We start from the raw sequence: 21,234 nt of genomic DNA, 5'->3' as shown, positions 1-21,234 counted from the left end.
TTTATTTGGTTGAGCAGTTGTTGGGGGAATCACACATGTATTACTTTTTTTTGTTTTTACTTTCAGAAGATTATTTTACATTCTTTTATGATCTCCTTCCTGTTAGATCACAGCGAAATTGAGCAACGTTAAACAAGACTTGTATGAAATTAACTTGCAGTTCAATTTAATTAAATTGGGATTATTTCAAGCGAATGAAGTGACTCTGTCATTCTCTTGGTGCTTTGGAAGCAGACGGACGCAGGAACAATCAAACGAATTGAGTTTGTGACGCACATCTGCTCGATTTCAGATGCGGAGATAGAACGAGGACCGATGAAATGAAGATGAAGAGAACAATTACTGCGTGAAACATGCCACAGATGGCAGTACGGCATGCCACCCGGACAAGAATATTCATTAATGAAGCTCTGTGTGTGTGTGGCTGTGCGTGTGTGCGTACAGCGCTTCACATCCGACGCCCCACTGCTCACGATCATTCCAGTGCAGTGATCTCTCGCTCTCTCTGTCTCTCTCTCTCCCCCTCCCCTGTATCTCTTCTCTTTTGCATCCTTTATTCTTTCTCCATCCTTTATTCCCCAGACTATCTACATGTCTGTCTTTACTCATTTAGCTCATGCTTTTATCCAAAGTGACTTACAAATGAAGCAATAGAAGCAATCAAACCAACAATAGGGCAACAATATGCAAGTGCTGTGACTATTGCCAGTTAGTCTAGCACAGCACACGAAGCAAAGTTTTTTTTTAATAATTTTTATTTTATTTTTTTATGGATGTATAGTGCCCAGTGTTACTGTTTTGGATTTAAATAGGCAAATGCTTAAGTGTCAATGGAAATAACATCACATGTTTGATGTTTGGTCAAGATCTTACAGTATATTGACAATGCTAGAGTCCAGCACTCTGTAAAGTCTCTTCCAGCACATCCCAAAGACCTTCAATCCCAATTAATGTGTGAAAATGATTCTTCATGCTCCTCCCAACCATTCTTTCACAATTTGAGCTTGATGAATCTTAACATTGTCATCCTGGAATATGGCCGTGATGTGTCTTCCTACCTGGTTGTTTAAGAAATGAAAAGCTATGAACTCCATTATTTAGGTTGAATAGCTTGCCAAACATATAACATGCTAGAAAGATAATAATCACTACTGAAGTAGTGAGTTTAGGTAAAGAGGAGCAGGGCCAGTGTCAAACATCAGTGCCTTTAATTTGATGTGAGTGGCATTTGGCAGCCAGTGCAAGATTGTGAGGAGAGGTGTGACGTGCATCTCTTTGGTTCATTAAAGACCACTCTAGCTACAGCATCTGGATCAGTTGCAGAGGTTTGACAGTGCAAGCTGGAAGACCAGCCAGGAGAGCATTACAATAGTCCAGTCTGGAGAGAACAAGCGCTTGAACAAGGAGTTGTGTACCTCTGAGAGGAAGGGCCTGATCCTCCTAATGTTATGTAAGGCAAATCTGCAGGACTGGGCAGTTCCAGCAATGTGATTCATAAAGTTCAACTGATCATCAATCACTTCTCCATGGTTCCTGGCTGACCTGGATTGAGTTATGGATGACAAACCTAGCTGAATGGTTAAGTTGTGATGAAGTGTTGGGTTGGTCGAGACCACAAGCAGCCCTGTCTTCACAAGGTTTAGTTGAAGGTGGCGGTTCTTCATCCTGCAAGAAATGTCGGTCAGGCAGGCTGAGATGCGAGCCGTCGGATCATCTGGTTGGAATGAGAGGTAGAGTTGTGTGTCGTCAGCATAACAGTGATAGGAAAAACAATATTTCTAAATGACAGCTTCTAATGGTGTCATGTAGATGGAGAAGAGAAGTGGTCCAAGCACTGAGCCCTGAGGCACTCCAGTAGCTAGATGTTGTGACTTAGACACCTCACCCCTCCACGACACCCTAAAGGACCTACCTGAGAGGTTAGACATGAACCATTGGAGTACGGTTCCTGAGATGCCCTTCGTCTTGGGGAATTGGAAGGAGGATCTGGTGGTTAAAAGCAGCAGACAGATCCAGCAAGATGAGAAGTGAATCTCAGAGCCACAATAAGAGAGCAGTCTCAGTTGAGTGTCCGCTTTTGAAACCAGACTGGTTGTTGTCCAAGAGGTTGTTCTGTGCAAGAAAGGTAGAAGACTTGGTTGAAAACGACTCGTTCAGAGAGAATGGGTCTGTAATTTTCTAGAAGTGCTGGATTTAGTGTGGGTTTCTTAAGCAGTGGGGTTACCCGAGTCTGCTTAATGCTGTGGGAAAGGCACCAGTGTGAAGAGAGGAGTTGATGATATGAGTGAGTGTGGATACAACTGAAGAATAAATGGCTTGAAGGAGATGAAAAGGGATAGGATCAAGTTTAGAGACTTCTGCCTCTGATAATGGAGAGAAGGAGGGGTGGATGTGTGTTTTTGCTGTTAAGATAAGTGTGTCAGTTTGTGGTGTGGAAATTTGACCGCTGATGGTGGTTGTTTTATTCATGAAAATGTGGCAAAGCACTTAGTATCTAGTGATGAGCGCTGAATAGGGGAGGAATTGTGGATGAGACCAAAGAGGACATGCGGGAGGGTAAGAATAGGTTACGCCGAAAAGTGACCTGTGGAGGATTGAAGGTGACGTGAAGGGCAAGTGTTGTAACCCATACTCTAACTTGGATGGGTTAAATACAGAGGACACATTTAGTGTGCTCACATTAGGCGCAGTGAGTAGTGAACACCATACCTGTCAATACTCCCGTTTTTCCCAGGAGTCTCCCGTATTTCACACCCATTTCCCACCACCCCTCCCGTTTTGTTATTTCTCCCGGGAAACTCCCGTAATTTGTATGGCCCAAACCTCGTTATATCAGGGTTCCAGACTGCGACCAAAATGGTCGCATATGTGGCCATTTTTTGAGAATGTGCGAGTTAAAATTTTATGTGGTCGCATTTGTGCGAGTGCATGGTCATGTACTACTCAGTTAAATTTACGCATGCGCAACAGAACGCCGTTGTATCAGCAGCTGCTGCAGTCCGTAACTTATGTTCAAAATGAATGAGTACATCATGAATCCATTTTCCAAACCATGTTTTTGACTTATCCTGAATCACTATACGGTACGCCTATAATAAGTGTTTATGTTCTGACTATTTTATCCCGGGGTCGGCTCGGCTGCGGAGTTGCCCAGTGCCTGCATGACTCGCCATAGACATTAACGTAGACATTAGCTCTGGCTACAATGTTCTTCCGCAAGACACTTGCAGTTTATTTATTAACGAACGTACACGTCACGCGCATTGCACACTGATGGTGAAACGCGCCAATTAGGAATTCAGGAATTAAGTCATATAAAAAAGAAAAGGTCAATTGCTGAATACTTTAAAAAACAAAGTGTGGAGGTCAAGGATGCTGGTGGAAAGGACAAGCCAACGAGCCAGCACACAGACACAACTGATGACGAGAGCACATGTGCCAACATACACGTAAAGAACATACATGTTTTTTTATTTGATAGTTAAAAGATTAAAACATTTTGCTAACATGAGGTCTTGTGTCACTGTCAGTCTTTTTACATCAGTGCAAAACTAGGGTATGCAGATTAAGACCACTATTCATCAGCATGCATTGATTAATCCCATGGCATGTAGCAAAAAAAAAAATGCTGGTGCGACCAACTGAGAAAGTTGGTAGCACCAGTGCAACTAGTGGAAAAGTTAGTCTGGAGCCCTGTTATATGAATAATCACATCAATATATTATTCCAAGGTTGTTCAGTTGCTAGATTTTGTATGAAACACAATCAACATTGTGTAATCAACATATATCATACAAATTTCAACCTATTTGTAAGCTCAACCTACAACCCAGTTGTGCTGTTGATGTCAGCGCAGGGAGTAGACGCGGGTAGTTGAATAAGCGTCACTGATAGAAATGTGAGGAGAAGACTCAGTGGTAAATATTTAACGCCATTAATGCAGCATCCGTCTTTTCTGTCATCCTTTAGCTAGCGTTACCTTATATGATCACGCTCTTATTCATGCAAATGCTTTTAAACCATTCAAGCCAAGACAAAGATAATCTATTTATGATTTATGCAGTGCAAACTGTTTGATAACTTTATTACATTTATGTATATTTGAAATATTCTTAAATTAACTTTGAAATTATTACATTATGAAATACACTGCTCAAAAAAATAAAGGGAACACTTTTTAATCAGAGAATAGCATCAAGTCAGTTAAACTCCTGGGATATTGATCTGGTCAGTTAAGTAACAGAGGGGGTTGGTAATCAGTTTCAGCTGCTTTAGTGTTAATGAAATTAACAGCAGGTGCACTAGATGGGCAACAGTGAGACAACCCCCAAAACAGGAATGGTTTTACAGGTGGAGGCCACTGACATTTTTTCCCTACTCATCTTTTTGGACTGTTTTTCACCAGTTTTGCATTTGGCTAGGGTCAGTGTCACTACTGATAGCATGAGGCGATACCTGGACCCTACAGAGGTTGCGCAGGCAGTCCAGCTCCTTCAGGATGGCTCATCAATACGTGCCATTGCCAGAAGGTTTGCTGTGTCTCCCAGCACAGTCTCAAGAGCATGGAGGAGATTCCAGGAAGACAGACAGCTACTCTAGGAGAGCTGGACAGGGCCGTAGAAGGTCCTTAACCCATCAGCAGGACCGGTATCTGCTCCTTTGTGCGAGGAGGAACATGATGAGCACTGCCAGAGCCCTACAAAATGACCTCCAGCAGGCCACTGGTGTGAATGTCTCTGACCAAACAATCAGAAACAGACTTCATGAGGGTGGCCTGAGGGCCCGACGTCCTCTAGTGGGCCCTGTGCTCACTGCCCAGCACCAGGGAGCTCGATTGGCATTTCCCATTGAACACCAGAATTGGCAGGTCCGCCACTGGTGCCCTGTGGTTTTCACAAATGAGAGCAGGTTCACCCTGAGCACGTGACAGAAAGGAAAGGGTCTGGAGAAGCCGTGGAGAATGTTATGCTGCCTGTAACATCGTTCAGCATGACCGGTTTGGTGGTGGGTCAGTGATGGTCTGGGGAGGCATATCCATGGAGGGACGCACAGACCTCTGCAGGCTAGACAATGGCACCCTGACTGCCATTAGGTATCGGGATGAAATCCTTGGATCCATAGTCAGACCCTATGCTGGTGCAGTGGGTCCTGGGTTCCTCCTGGTGCACAACAATGCCCGGCCTCATGTGGCGAGAGCATGCAGGCAGTTCCTGGAGGATGAAGGAATGATACCATTGAAGGGCCACCACGCTCACCTGACCTACATCCAATAGAACACCTCTGGGACATTGTGTTTCGGTCCATCTGACATCACCTGGTTGCACCTCAGACTGTCCAGGAGCTCAGTGATGCGCTGGTCCAGATCTGGGAGGAAATACCCCAGGACACCATCCGTCGTCTCATTAGGAACATGCCCCGACGTTGTCAGGCATGCATACAAGCACGTGGGGGCCATACAAACTACTGAGTACCATTTTGAGTTGCTGCAATGAAATTTCAGCAAAATTGACAAGCCTGCTGCATAATTTTTTCACTTAGATTTCCAGGGTGTCTTTGAATTCAATCCTCTGTAGGTTGATTATTTTCATTTCCATCAAACGATGTGGCATCCTTTCGTTCATAACACATTACCCAGTCCATATTAGTATAGATATCCAGCATGAAATTTTTCCCCATTGAGATCTGATGTGTTTTCAAAGTGTTCCTTTAATTTTTTTGAGCAGTGTATATTAAAAATGCAACATTTTTTTTAATGCCGATTAATCTCAGAAAAAAATGTGATTAATCTAGTAAAAAAAATTATCAAATGACAGCACTAATAATACGAAACATGAATAAATCTTATTCATTTTTATTTTTATTGAAAATTATGCAATTTATGTGTATTTATGTGGCCTCTGGCAAATGGTAATTACTCGAAAATCAGTTGAAATCAGTGATCAACACACACACACACACACACACACACACTGCACCTGCACATTCACTTGCTTAAATAACCAAAGGTCAACACACCCACAACTACACACTGTTACAAACAGTTACACAAGTTTCTGCAATCACACTAAATCTCCAATGTTTGCCAAAGCACAGTTCTCACAGTTCAGCAAACACAAGTCTATGCAAACACACACACACACACTCTCATACATGCGTGATGTGACATGCATTTCATTTAGAGACTCTTAACACTGACAGACAAATAGACACGGAGATCGACTAACCAAACCAGAAACGCAACAACACAAACACCTTGGTGAAAAATGCACAAACACTGATGCAGCCTGGGAGATCCTTCAGGATGTTTGGGTCTCGAGGTGATTTATGTCTGAGCTACAGTGTGTGTGTGTTGAAATACCTGTGTGTTTCTTTGAGAAGGTCATGTGTGCAGTGCTGTTGCCAAGACAGTGTTTGTTCCTGGCCGAGAGTGTGTTTTGTGTGAGTGAGTGTGTGTTTGTTCAGTGCTGTTGGATAACATGATCTTTAGGAAGTGTGACTGCAGTGCAGTGTGTGTTTTGTGTGTATGTGTGCATGTTTGTGTGTGATCTTCTGCATTGAGCCGCTGCTGGTCTACGGATGACTTGCTAGAATGTAAATGAGAGCGAACAAAGAGCGCTTTAGTGAACAAGACAGAAACACTTACTAGGGCACTATGAAAACTGCTGAGTGTTTACAGTATGAGAAAGTGAGTTGATCACTAAACTGATGATTGTCATCTTACTTAATCTCAAGTTACTTATTCTTTTGTAATATTTCTATTATTTTTTTTTTTTTTTTGTTTAATCTGCATTTTAATTGTTCATTTAAATTAAATTATTCATTTCATTTTTAAATTATTGATATATCATTTTGCGTTACTGTTATTTTACTTCTCAACATTACTGGTTTACTGTATTTGCACTAATTATATTTATTTTATTGCTTATTTTACTGTATTATTTTATATGTCAACAATGGTTTACTCATTTGCATTTTCTTTAATTTTCTTCTTTTTTCTTTTCTTTTTCTTTAATTATTTATTTATTTGTTAATATTACTGGTTTACTGTATTTGCCCTATTGATATTTAGATATTCCATTCAATTTATTATTATTATTTGTTAATATTACTGGTTTACTTTAAATTTAATTTAATGCTTTGGCAAACATGTTGCGTCACGCCACTAAAGCACATGAAACTTAAAGAAACTGATTTATTGAGAAATGCCTCATTCTTGCATTCTCAAGTCAGTTTGTCTGAAAACAAGAGTGACGTCTGCATTTCTGAACTCCTTCATATCATAACTGACATTTTTAGGACTAATTTTTAGGACTCATCATTGTGTTTCCGGTAAACCTGTGATATGCGTGTTGTGTGTTTTATTGAGGGATTCTGGTGATTGACAGCTGCCCGTCATGTGAAGGGATTAAATGTGTGTGTTTTGTGCGAGAGAATAAAAGACGAGAGAAACAGAAACCAGATCCGTGAAGGAGAGGAAGACAAAGACAACATTGTGAGATTAAAGCTCTGTGGAGATGAAACTGGATCTACCAGCTCCATCCACAACACTTCTCCTCAGTCTATCCACATTGAGAACTGTACAGAAAACAGCTCAAAATACAGAAAGATGAAATGCAGCGGGAGATGCTTCTGATTTCTCTTCTTCATGCGTTGGTTTGTCCAGCGCTTTAGTGAAGGTGTGTTTGACCTCATCAGAAGGTCGAGAGCTTCACACACGCTTTGGAATGTTTAGAATGTTGACAGGTGGATCTCGGAACCAGCAGAACTCCCACACAGTTCCAGTGCGTTCCAGATGTGTTTATAATAAACTGAAACACGTTCAGTATTCAGTATATATATATATTACATTAATCAGTTCTAATAATGCATTTATTCTGACTTTATATCACGCAATTCTGACTTTATATAACGAAATTCTGACTTTATATCACACAATTCTGACTTTATAACACGCAATTCTGACTTTATATCTCGCAATTCTGACTTTATTTCTCGCAATTCTGACTTTATATCTCGCAATTCTGACTTTATTTCTCGCAATTCTGACTTTATATCTCGCAATTCTGACTTTATAACACACAATTCTGACTTTATTTCTCGCAATTCTGACTTTATATCTCGCAATTCTGACTTTATATCTCGCAATTCTGACTTTATATCACACAATTCTGACTTTATATCTCACAATTGCGACTATATATCATGCAATTCTGACTTTATATCACGCAATTCTGACTTTATAACACGCAATTCTGACTATATAACACGCAATTCTGACTTTATATCACGAAATTCTGACTATATCTCGCAATTGCGACTATATAACACGCAATTCTGACTTTATATCTCGCAATTCGGACTTTATTTCTCGCAATTCTGACTTTATAACACGCAATTGCGACTATATAACATGCCATTCTGACTTTATAGCACGCAATTCTGACTTTATTTCTCGCAATTCTGACTTTATATCTCGCAATTGTGACTATATAACACGCAATTCTGACTTTATAACATGCAATTCTGACTTTATATCACGCAATTCTGACTTTATAACATGCAATTCTGACTTTATATCTCGCAATTCTGACTTTATATCTCGCAATTCTGACTTTATAACATGCAATTCTGACTTTATAACAAGCAAATCTGACTTTATAACATGCGATTCTGACTTTATAACTCACAATTCTTACTTTATATCATGCAATTCTGAGAGATTCTGAGCTGTAAACTCACAATTGTGAGAAAAAAAGTAGAAAGGTGAGATAAAAAGCCGCAATTACCTTTTTTATTTTTTTTTATTCTGTGGCGGAAACAAGCTTCCATAGTATTTACTAAATTCCATCATTTGACATTTAAATATGCTAAATACTATTTAGCATATTTAAATGTCAAATGATGGAAATCACATTACACTCACCTAAAGGATTATTAGGAACACCTGTTCAATTTCTCATTAATGCAATTATCTAATCAACCAATCACATGGCAGTTGCTTCAATGCATTTAGGGGTGTGGTCCTGGTCAAGACAATCTCCTGAACTCCAAACTGAATGTCAGAATGGGAAAGAAAGGTGATTTAAGCAATTTTGAGCATGGCATGGTTGTTGGTGCCAGACGGGCCGGTCTGAGTATTTCACAATCTGCTCAATTACTGGGATTTTCACGCACAACCATTTCTAGGGTTTACAAAGAATGGTGTGAAAAGGAAAAAACATCCATTATGCGGCAGTCCTGTGGGCGAAAATGCCTTGTTGATGCTAGAGGTCAGAGGAGAATGGGCCGACTGATTCAAGCTGATAGAAGAGCAACTTTGACTGAAATAACCACTCGTTACAACCGAGGTATGCAGCAAAGCATTTGTGAAGCCACAACACGCACAACCTTGAGGCGGATGGGCTACAACAGCAGAAGACCCCACCGGGTACCACTCATCTCCACTACAAATAGGAAAAAGAGGCTACAGTTTGCACAAGCTCACCAAAATTGGACAAAATGTTGCCTGGTCTGAATTTGGCGTAAACAGAATGAGAACATGGATCCATCATGCCTTGTTACCACTGTGCAGGCTGGTGGTGGTGGTGTAATGGTGTGGGGGATGTTTTCTTGGCACACTTTAGGCCCCTTAGTGCCAATCGGGCATTGTTTAAATGCCACGGCCTACCTGAGCATTGTTTCTGACCATGTCCATCCCTTTATGACCACCATGTACCCATCCTCTGATGGCTACTTCCAGCAGGATAATGCACCATGTCACAAAGCTCGAATCATTTCAAATTGGTTTCTTGAACATGACAATGAGTTCACTGTACTAAAATGGCCCCCACATCACCAGATCTCAACCCAATAGAGCATCTTTGGGATGTGGTGGAACGGGAGCTTCGTGCCCTGGATGTGCATCCCACAAATCTCCATCAACTGCAAGATGCTATCCTATCAATATGGGCCAACATTTCTAAAGAATGCTTTCAGCACCTTGTTGAATCAATGCCACGTAGAATTAAGGCAGTTCTGAAGGCGAAAGGGGGTCAAACACAGTATTAGTATGGTGTTCCTAATGATACTTTAGGTGAGAGTATAATGGCATATATCACTTTTAATTGTGCATATTGCAAATTTTATTAAACCGTGTTAATCATTAATATACTGTTATTGTTCTTATTAATATTTTGAATTGTTTTTTTTTATTTTATGTATTACATTTTAATTTTATTTAAAAAGTGTTATTATTTCATTTCAGTTAACTGTTATTTTATTTCAAGTATTATTATTATTATTTTTTTAGATTTAGTTAAACATAACCCTGCATCACCTGGGTATTTTGTGCATATGGAAAATTAGTATTCTCCACACAATACTGCAGCATGGCTAGTCTGCTTTTCTGAACACACAGTCTCCATCCTGGGCCTTTTCATCAGTAATAGTTGTTTATGAAATAGCGGTTTTGTCAATATCCGCTCGTCTTTGTGATTTCTGGGTCATTTTCTGTGTTGTTGATGCTGGATAATGCAGTGTTTTTCTCTGATGCAACGCAATCATCCGTGACAGTAACCGTGTGTGTGTGTGTGTGTGTGTGTGTGTGTGTGTGTGTGAGTGTGTGAGAGAGCATCTGCTTCTCAGCGTTTGACAGACTCGACTTCAGAATCTCAGGAGATTAGACAGAGTTTGAAGATGTCGTGTCCTATTTGAGGAGATCTGTGTGAATAAACCGTGCTGACTAACTGTGTGTGTGAGTCTGAGACGTCACTGCTGTACTAATGTAGGTCAGCCACTGCAGTGATGTCACTGCCAGAGCAGCCAATCAGAGGAGAGGATCATTCCCTCAATCTATAGCTAAAGCAGGAAAACTGACTTCCCTTTTCCAGAGCAGTGACGCTGTTCACAAACACACACAATATCTGCTGATAATGGGCTTAACAGCCTGAAAATTATCTTTAAAAGCTCTACTGTAGATAATACACTTGTGCGGTCAGTGCTTTCTTCTTTTTCTTAAAGTAGTGCTGGGCAACGATTAATTGCGATTAATCGCATCCGAAATAAAAGTTTGTGTTTTTGAACGATAACGTTAACCGTTAAAGACAGAACTACTGTGAATGACGAGGTTGTTAATTCATAGTAAATGTTTGTTGAAGCCATCAGTGCACATTAATTCAGCATATTTTTTAATTAACCTTGTTCACCAGTGGATTTCCCCACCAATCAGAGAATCACAATCAAAAGAGCTCCGCCCACTGCAAATTACCCAACAGAGTCAGTCACTTAAAACCACTTAAAACGTTAAACATAAAATATATTGTTTCTATACACACAATAATCATCTTTAAATCAGTAGTTTTATATCTATCCATAGTTTGTAATTCAATTGTCATTCTCAATGCATTATGGGATTGCAGTTCTTTTCCACACCAAAGTCATTAGGTTCACAGTCTTGTACTTTTGTCTGATTTCCAAATACTTTTTTGCTTCAAGTCAAAGTTCAATGTTGCGGTTCACCTCATGGTTGATTTGGTTCATGACTAATACCTCTTTAACGAACAGACTTTTGTTAAAATCCTTATGGGAAAAATTAACGGACTACATACTTTCAGAACCAAAAGTGGGCGGGCACTAAATCGCTTAATAAAACAAGTAGTTACAACTCTTAAAGTGACAGTTCACCCAAAAAAACAAACAAACATTTACTCACCCTAATATCATTCCAAACCTGAATGCATTTCTTTCTTCTGAGGAACATAAAATGAACAGACTTTTTTGGGTGAACCTTCCCTTTAATTGACCTATCATTTCAACAGCACATTTAGTCTAAAGCAACTTCAACTGCACGGCCTGCGTGTGTTTGGTAGATAACAGTGACCTAAAATACCCCGAGAGGTTTCCCCGTGTTCTGGAATGACGCCTCACAAAGATAAATCCTTATCAAAATCATAATAAAACTCCCTTTCCGTCCAAACGTCTGACCGCTGAGCTCGAAACACAACAGCATTGAAACTGAGAAGTGTTTTCCTGAGTCCACAACAGAGCTGCCAAACTCCCGTGCGTGTGTGTGTGTGTGTGTTTGTGTGTTCATGCATTGTTGTGTGTGTAACCTTAGCCGCTCTGAGTCACATTGTTTGATAATTTCTATAGGTCACGTTTATTTCTAGCAAGCGCTCTGTAAGACTGAAATAGCTCCACGATGTAAACAGTCTACATGTATCATATCATCTGTCTACAGTTCATCAAACTCCATTTTCTTTCTCCTTAATAACAGATTGTATAATAGTCAGCTTATTTTCGGATCATCTGTCCTCATGCTCGGTAAACACTGGTCACTATCTTTAATTTCCCATTGCTCACTAAACCCCCACAGTCGTCATATTTTCAGGCCCTTTCAAGTTTGATTTTGACGCAACGTAAAGCGCTGATATCTAAGTAGGGATGAACCGATGTGAACATTTTGGGTCGATGCCGATAATTCTTTATTTGAAAGCCGATAAATCTAAATCCAAATTTTTATATCATTTTTGAGAGCCTGATTACAAAAAACAAAATCTCACCATTAAAATCCATGTCCCAAACACACAATTATGATGTTCTCATTATAATTGTATGTAGCCGATATGACTGCACATGTTGCACTTTACTGTACGTGGAACACACACGAAAACAAGAGGCGGGATTTATCACGTGAGCCAGTCATAACCAATCACAGCGTGATTGCCTCCTCTCACGTGACTTTCATCCATCCATTCTCAGGCCCGTTCACACGTTATTTTGAAAAACTGAGACATTTCCCTTCGTTCATGCCCTTCGTTAACACGCAAATGGAGAATTCGACTCTGAAAACGATTCTTTCTAAAATCTCCGGCCAGAGTGGAGATTTTGGAAAAGTTTTAGGCAGCCGACGTCACAGTATGCGGCAGAACTTGTACCTGCGTCAGAAGTGCGACCAGAAAGAGGAAGTGATTCGTTGCAGTTGTTGCTATTTTCAGGATTCTGATTGGCTAACGTGGGCTTGAACTTCTCGTTACACTGCCACCTACAGGTTTGGCATGCTCTTGACGGCATATATACACTGTAAAAAATTTCTAACCCTCCCAAATCAAAAATTTCAAGTGTTAATTAGATGTTATCGGTCACTTGAAATTTTTGATTTGGGAGGGTTAGAAATTTTTTACAGTGTACACAGGTTCGCGTAAACAAACACTTTTCAGAAAACTGACAGGTGTGCACAATGTTATTTTTGAAAGCGGAGAGGGTGAAATGTCCGTTTATGAAAATAGCCGGCCACGTGTAAACGTAGCCTCAATTACCCCCCACTAAACCTACCACATGCATTAGCGGATCTGAGAACTCTCAATGGACCTGCTGGTGTCGTTGTTGGACAGTGTTACTTTAGAAAAACGATCGATGTATACACTTTTTAAATGTCACATTTTGTAATATTTGCGTTGTTTTATATTTTTAATTATTTCTCATTGGAGGAAACGCCCCTGATACATACATACATGCATGCATACATACTAAAGCAGCACGATTCTGGAGAAATTGAGAGTCATGATTTTCTTGTTTCAAATAAAGATCACGATTCTCCCATGATACTGAACAGACAACTAAACAAAATAACATGTAATTCTAGACATTCTACTGACTATAAGCAACTTTGTAACTACATGTCAACTTATTCTCCTAATACGCTACTAATACGCTAAGGAGAGTTAGTTGACATGTTGTTGCAAACTTTCTTAGTATGTCTAAAGTCGACCATCAAATTAATTTAACCCTCCATGGATTTCAAAACGAAGGGCACATTGCGAAGACGTAAAGAGAATCACTGTAAAAGTGATTGTGATTTTAACAGTAAAAGACTGTAAAAATGCTACGGTTAAAAACTGTTAATTGGTTAACTGAAAGTTTCCGTACTATGTACAGTGAATAACTGTGATAGATCTAACCGTACATTTAATGTATGTTTACAGTAAAATACAGTAAAGTTTTTGGAAGTGAAAAAGAACGTCATTGTACAGTTTACAGTGAAAAACCATAAATTGACATTCCCACAATTCCCTGCGTGACACTTCACATTTGATATATTTTTGTTGAAATAACTGTTTCTTCATAGTTTTTCCCAAAATCAGTTATACATTAGGGCCTTATGTTACATTTAATGTTGTTAAATGAATGTTTATTGCATTTTTTTTTATTGAATGTGTGTTACCATGATGGTGTTTAGTGTTTGTGTGAATGACACTGTGCAGCTTCTATATATCAATATTAACTTTCTTGTGGAAAAGCCGCTTGTGATGAGCTTCGATTCATCATGTCTCTCAACACTGCCGTGATTGGTGGCTGTCAGTGTATTACTATGGTGCAAAACAGGGATTAGTACTTCAATAGGTAGGTAAATTAACATTATATAAGATAATTAAAAAAAAATAATTACTGTAAATTTAAGTTAAGTCTGTAAAACCTAAAATGATGCTAGCGTATTTTTACGGTAAATTTCTGGCAACCACAGCTGCCAGTTTTTTTGGCATTTGATCAATGATCATGTCAGTGAGATCCAGCTGTGCTTTCAGAAACCAGGCTGCTGTATTCTTGCATTAGATAGACTCTTCCCTCTCTTTAAGAGAATCTCCTTTCTGTCCATCATGTGCCGCTCCATCAGAGATTTCACGAACGCAGACGACCTGAATGGGAAATAATACGCCACATTACAGAAAAAAAATTGGTTTCATGTTGACTTGAAATGCGTAATTTTGAAACTGCAGCTTTGCAAAAGTCAAGTTAAAAGGTAGGCCTAATCTCATCGATGTGTTTAAGGTGGAACAACAGCTGGTTTAACATGAGTGTACAGGCACAGTTCTGAGGTCAGTTAAGTGTTATCTTCCGTAGAGGTTCAAGTTGTGCAACGGGGGTCTGAAACTTCCCATAGTTCAGCTGAATTAAGGGGACCGGTGAGACCCTGAATATTTCCCAACATGTTCCTGGACTGAGTGAACCCGCTGAACTGAGCTTTACACGTGGCTCAGTGTTAAAGGCTGCACATGAATATCAAAGCTAAGCATTTGACTATAATAAGGCTAATTGGAACCATAGAATTTTGGTAGAAATATTGTAGATTCACACTAATTTCCTTATTAAGCATGTTTCACACAGCTTGCGTAACATGCATGAGTGAAACTGCAACCGCAGGTTTGTGTTGACCTTTCACACAGTAGTGATTTTGGTGTTACTGCATTGAGTGTTACCTTTGATAACGGCCATATTGGATGGTTTATGGGAGATTATCGTTAAGAACCATTACAGACTTCATCGTCATGAAATCTATTTTAAGTAAGATCCAAATTGTAATTAATCTACACTGAACCCAATCCCCACAGCGTAGCTTTAAACTTCTTAAAGGGACAGTTCATTCAAAAACGTTGTTTACACCTGATGCGCCAAATCTGTTACTTAATGTGTAGAACAAAAGAGAAGATAGTTTTAAAAATCTGTGAAAAATCAAAAATGTATTCAATGAAAATCAATGGGGTCCAACATTTCCACCACAGAATAAAACATTTTAAAAGATAATTGCGACTTTATCTCACAATTGTGGGTTTACATCTCGCAATTCTGACTTTTTTCTTGCAATTGCGATTGCGAATTATAAAGTCCAATTCTGAAGGTAAAAAAAGACTGTTTTTTTTTTTTTATTGCAAGTTTATGTGTCAAAATTCTGACTTTATATCATTCAATTGCGTTTTTATTTCATGCAACTCTGACTTTTTTCCGCAATTGTGTGTTTATATCACACGGTTCTAACTTTTTTCTCGCAATTGTGAGTTTATATTACACAATTCTGAGATAAAAAGTCAAATTGTGAGATTTTTATTCTGCGGTGGAAACAAGCTTCCAGAATATATTTGTGCTCTGCAGAAGAAAGTGAGTCAAAATGAGGATATAATTATTTTTGGAAAACTTTTCCGGTAATCATCTGGGTTCACTCAGAGTGAATGCTGTAGGCTAACCTATTAATTCGAGGGCCAAAATAAATATGCACTGCATGTGAAACTAAGTGAAGTGAAGAAATCTGCCTTATAATCACACCTGGCATCTATAAAGTTTTAAAAATTATTTATGGCATATAGCCTATGTTTTAGAATAGCTGCACTGATCATAGTTAGCATGTAATTGTGATATTTTTTGGTCTAACTACAAATACCACGGTGTTGTGTGTCTCAATTGAGCATGTGTCTTCTTCCATCCATATCTCAACAGGACTGCCTGAAGCGAGCTTTATGTAGAGGACTCAGAGGATGACGCGCGTCCCCTTTTCATTCGGCTTTCCAAATCATTCCTCGACCCAATTTGCATTTCATATACATACATTTCTGCATGAAATGAGAGATTAGTGTATTTATATCTTCTGACGCGCCCCAAATCACACGAAGCTCTTGCTTCAGACTGTAACCAGAACCTTGGAATGCGAACGCGTTTTGTTCCACCAGGCGCTTCAACAACGGGCGCGAACCATTGCCAAAAAAAGGGGGGAGCCTTTTTCAAGTACGGGGTTTCTTTGACATTCAGCTTCCGAGTATAGATATGTTGGAGGGTTGGCTACAGAAATAGCTTTTCATAACACATACGCCACATAACTGTCCTCAAACACCTCAGCACCGACGACTCGAGCTCGATGGATAATTTCGCGCTCCCCCATCCATAACTCAAGTCGACTTATTTGATTGACGGCTCCACATTTTTTTTTTTGTAAGATTTTTTTTTCTGTGGCTACAGAAAGCACAAAAAAACGGGGTAATACAGAGCGGGGAAAAGAGGGAGAGAAAATAACAAACACCGCTGGAAAGAAAGTACGAGCGCAAGAGCACTGGGAGCCACCCAGGGTCAAGACTGTGAAAAATACATATATTTCAAAGACAAAGGACTGTCGACTTTTGCTTATTTTTGTATTTTAGGGAAATTGGGCACGCCGACATCATAATTATTTAAGTGCAAGGTAAGTGCAATTTTCTGAGAAACGCTTTTCTTTATAACAGCATTAATGTATGCAATTGGACTGTCCTATACATCGCGTAGCCTATGTTTTTAAATGCATGCAACAATGTGTTGACCGTAACGAACGGTCACGATTTGTTGTGCACAAAGGAATTAAATATAAATATTCATAGACAATAAGAGCTGATCGTGCCGTTTTAAACGACACATGCGACGTGACCCTAATCAGTTCCAGCAGCTGGACACTTGTAAACATAGAGCTGCGTTAAAATCAGCTCGCTTAAAATGAACCAGGACGGAATAACCTTAAGGTTGCAAGCATTACAGAAACCAACCCAGATTTTTTTTTCCAGTGTTTTTGGTGGATTTAAGTACGCCAACGTCACTTAACATGTCAGTTTACTAGTGGTTTAATTGATGATGGTCTTTGTTCATGCATTTGCGCAGGGGTGATGCATACGTGTTGTTTTTTGTTGATGCGAACTTGAATTGTGAAATAAAAACATTGGCTCACGCAGCGGGCTTGCAGCTCCAGCCGTGGGCTTTTCTGCAGTTCTGCAGAACTTACGCGCCGTGGCTGTGGAGAATGTGTGTCAATGTCAAAGGGAGGTGTGTCGCGGGCCCAGACAAACCCGCAAGAGCCTTTTCCAGCCACGACTGCACGCAGAAAACACACACAAAGACTCACTGAGATACACTGAAGGGGTTTATCTGGGGTCTTAAAATCCAGTGAGTCATACTACAAGCTTTAAAGAGATAGTTCACCTAAAAAAAAAAAAAAATCTGCCATTTACTCAACGTCATTTTTTCCCCTTTACGTAAAGCAAAATAAATAATATGCTATATTAACTCTACTTGTTTCCATACTACAAAAATGGACTCATTCACACTGTTGCGCTCCAAAAATAGCTACCAAAATATGTTCTAAGAACGTTTTGCTGATGTTCCATTTAGTTCTGAAAATGATAAAAAAAAATGAATTAAAAAAAAATATGTTCTCAGAATGTTCAAGCCATTTGTTTGGAGTAGCCTATAAAATCTAGTTTCCGCCATGAAACAAAATAATTTAAAAGATAATTGCATTTTTGTATCTTCACAATTTTGATTTTATCTCTTGCAATTGCATTTGCATCACATAATTCAGAATTTTTTTTCTCAATTGTGAAATAAATATTTTTTCTCTCAATTGCAAGTTTATACTTGCAATTCTGACTTTATAACTAACAATTCTGAGTTTTTTCTCGCAATTGTGAGTTTATATCTTGCAATTCTTACTTCTATTCCAAGTCCAATACTGAGGGAAAAAGATTTGCGAGAAAAAAATTGGAATTGCAAGATGTAAACTCACAACTGCTAGAAATAAGTATGAATTGTGCGATATCTTTGTGTGAGTATACATTTTAAGTCATAAGTTTGGAGAAAATATTCACAGCACTCAAATTTGCATATTTAAAAACAGTCACATTATGATTATGGTTATGTTAAAACACCTTTTTGAAGATTTGATGTAAAAATAATATCATAATGGACCATTAATACATTATTGTGAATGATTTATCAGTGTTTGTCTTAAAGGCCAAGGGGTGGTATAATGCCCTTTTCACAAGAATTAAAATAAATATCTGATGTCCCCAGAGAGTGGATGTGAAGTTTTAGCTCAAAATACCCCACAGATATGTTTATACAGCATGATAAAATTGTCACTTTTTGAGGGTGAGCAAAAACGCACCATTTCCCTTTAAATGCAAATGAGCTGCAGCTCCCGGAACAGAGGGCGGAGCTTTCAACCCGGGAGGAAGCTCGTGTAGTTCCTACCAGTCGTTAGTTGTAGTCCTTAAAAAACAATTTCTTTAAAAGCAAACATCTCCCTTTGCTTTGAACGTTGAGTGTTGTAACTTTGCAGATGTTGTTTATGCTCAAACAGCAACATTACACACTAACTAAAGTTAGAAAAGTCAAATCATAATCAACCACCCCTTTAATCTTTCATCAAGAGTTTAGTGTTTTTTTCTCTCTACTCCTCTAATTTGATTGGTCTGAGCTCAGGCTGTCAGATTGTGTGTTGCTTGGTGACACACACACTTGATCCAGCTGATTTTCAATGTAACAACACTCTTTCTGGTGTGATAATGTTTACATAATAACTGGCTCCGCCTCTGAAACGATTTTTCTTTTCGGTCGATGTCATCAATCCCTCTTAGTCTGAACCCCCTAAACCACATTTCAGATAGAGACCAACAGTCGGGGTCCAAAACTAAAAATCCTATTAAGGATTTTTCATTGAATTTTAAGTTACATCTCAGTCTGGTCCTCATACAAATATAGCATATAGCTTCAGAATATGGTTAACTAGTTGTATTTCATGGTGCTTTCTCGTCTTGCTTGGAGCTTGACAGTGTGAGTCATCTCCCATTTTAGTCTCCTTTCATGCTAAAACAAGATTAGGGTTAGTAAATTACATAACTCAATTGTTAGATGAAGTGTCCCTTTAAAGGCACGAGTCTGTTAATGTGATGTTCGTTCACAGCTGGGGATGTCAGAGCTGCTGGTCTCAGCATCTGCTCAGGGTTTGGGCATGTACAGGTAAAGAGAGACGCCAGTGGTGGGCTCACAGCACTCAAGGCTTCATCATTCATGTGTTCATCATTCATGTGTTCATCATTCATGTGTTCATCATTGTGAGTGATTGAACAACACATAGTTACTAGACAGGCAATGAGTAGAAGAAGAGATATTTCATTCGGCTCAACAGTCTAATGACTGTAGCGAAACTATCCATCTGTTAAACTTTCATTTATCAGTTGTATGAGTATCTATCTATCTATCTGTCTATCTGTCTGTCTGTCTGTCTGTCTGTCTATCTATCTATCTATCTATCTATCTATCTATCTATCTATCTGTCTGTCTGTCTGTCTGTCTGTCTATCTGTCTATCTGTCTATCTATCTATCTATCTATCTATCTATCTATCTATCTATCTGTCTGTCTGTCTGTCTGTCTATCTGTCTATCTATCTATCTATCTATCTATCTATCTATCTGTCTGTCTGTCTGTCTATCTGTCTATCTATCTATCTGTCTGTCTGTCTGTCTGTCTATCTGTCTATCTATCTGTCTGTCTGTCTGTCTGTCTGTCTGTCTGTCTGTCTATCTGTCTGTCTGTCTGTCTGTCTGTCTGTCTGTCTATCTATCTATCTATCTATCTATCTATCTATCTGTCTGTCTGTCTGTCTGTCTGTCTGTCTATCTATCTGTCTATCTATCTGTATATATATCTATCTATCTGTCTATCTATCTGTCTGTCTGTCTGTCTGTCTGTCTGTCTATCTGTCTATATATCTGTCTATCTATCTGTATATATATCTATCTATCTGTCTATCTATCTGTCTGTCTGTCTGTCTGTCTGTCTATCTGTCTATATATCTGTCTATCTATCTGTCTATCTATCTATCTATCTATCTATCTATCTATCTATCTATCTATCTGTCTGTCTGTCTGTCTGTCTGTCTGTCTGTCTGTCTGTCTGTCTATCTGTCTATCTGTCTATCTATCTATCTATCTATCTATCTATCTATCTATCTATCTGTCTGTCTGTCTGTCTGTCTGTCTGTCTGTCTGTCTATCTGTCTATATATCTGTCTATCTATCTGTCTATCTATCTGTCTATCTATCTATCTATCTATCTATCTGTCTGTCTGTCTGTCTGTCACATGGTACATTTACTTTCAATAGATACAACGACTGAACGACAGATAGAACAATGCATGGTTGGACGGACAGACAGATACAGTAAAATGAACAAACGAATGGCGGACAGACAGAATGAAGAAACAGACAGATGGACAGACAGACAGAATGAAAAAACAAACGACAGACAAACAGACAGAAGGAATAAATGGACAGACAAACAGACAGAATGAACAAACAAATGACGGACGGACAGAATGAATAGATGAACAAACAAACAGATGGACAGACAGAGACAGAATGAAGAAATGGAAAGACAGACAGAATGAACAAACGAGCCATGGACGGATGGTCATTTGTTTGTTTATTCTATCATTCTTTCTGTCTGTCCCTCCATCCACCCGTCCATCCATTTGTTCTGTTGTTCTATGTATTGAATGTAAATGCAGCGTGTGATATTCCCAGTGTAAGACTGAACCTGTAACTGTCGTGATGAACAGATCAGTGAACAGCCAGAGGTCACAGGGGTCACTGAGTGTTTGTGGATCTGCTCCTGACGGTACAAAGAT

At 39.1% G+C, this 21,234-nt stretch overlaps 1 protein-coding gene and 1 long non-coding RNA gene across 2 annotated transcripts in view; one reads left to right on the top strand and one right to left on the bottom strand.

Moving 5' to 3' along the window:
• Nucleotides 1–769: 769 nt before the first annotated feature.
• Nucleotides 770–12,042, bottom strand: LOC307155384. The gene is made up of 3 exons (XR_013820504.1): nt 11,690–12,042; nt 1,913–2,112; nt 770–1,714 (listed from the first exon to the last, which is right to left on the bottom strand). It is a non-coding gene; the product is annotated as an uncharacterized lncRNA (long non-coding RNA).
• Nucleotides 12,043–16,412: 4,370 nt separating this feature from the next.
• The window catches only part of ndrg2 (NDRG family member 2), a 65,413-nt gene continuing 60,591 nt past the window's right edge, over nt 16,413–21,234 (top strand). Inside the window, exon 1 of the mRNA XM_079865980.1 lies at nt 16,413–16,981. The gene's annotated coding sequence lies outside the window, so the exon portion shown is untranslated. The remainder of the gene's footprint in view (nt 16,982–21,234) is intronic.

The sequence above is a fragment of the Squalius cephalus genome (assembly GCF_949319135.1).
Source record: "Squalius cephalus genome assembly, chromosome: 3".
Taxonomy (NCBI): Eukaryota; Metazoa; Chordata; class Actinopteri; order Cypriniformes; family Leuciscidae; genus Squalius; species Squalius cephalus.
This window is presented reverse-complemented; position numbering and strand designations above follow the sequence as displayed.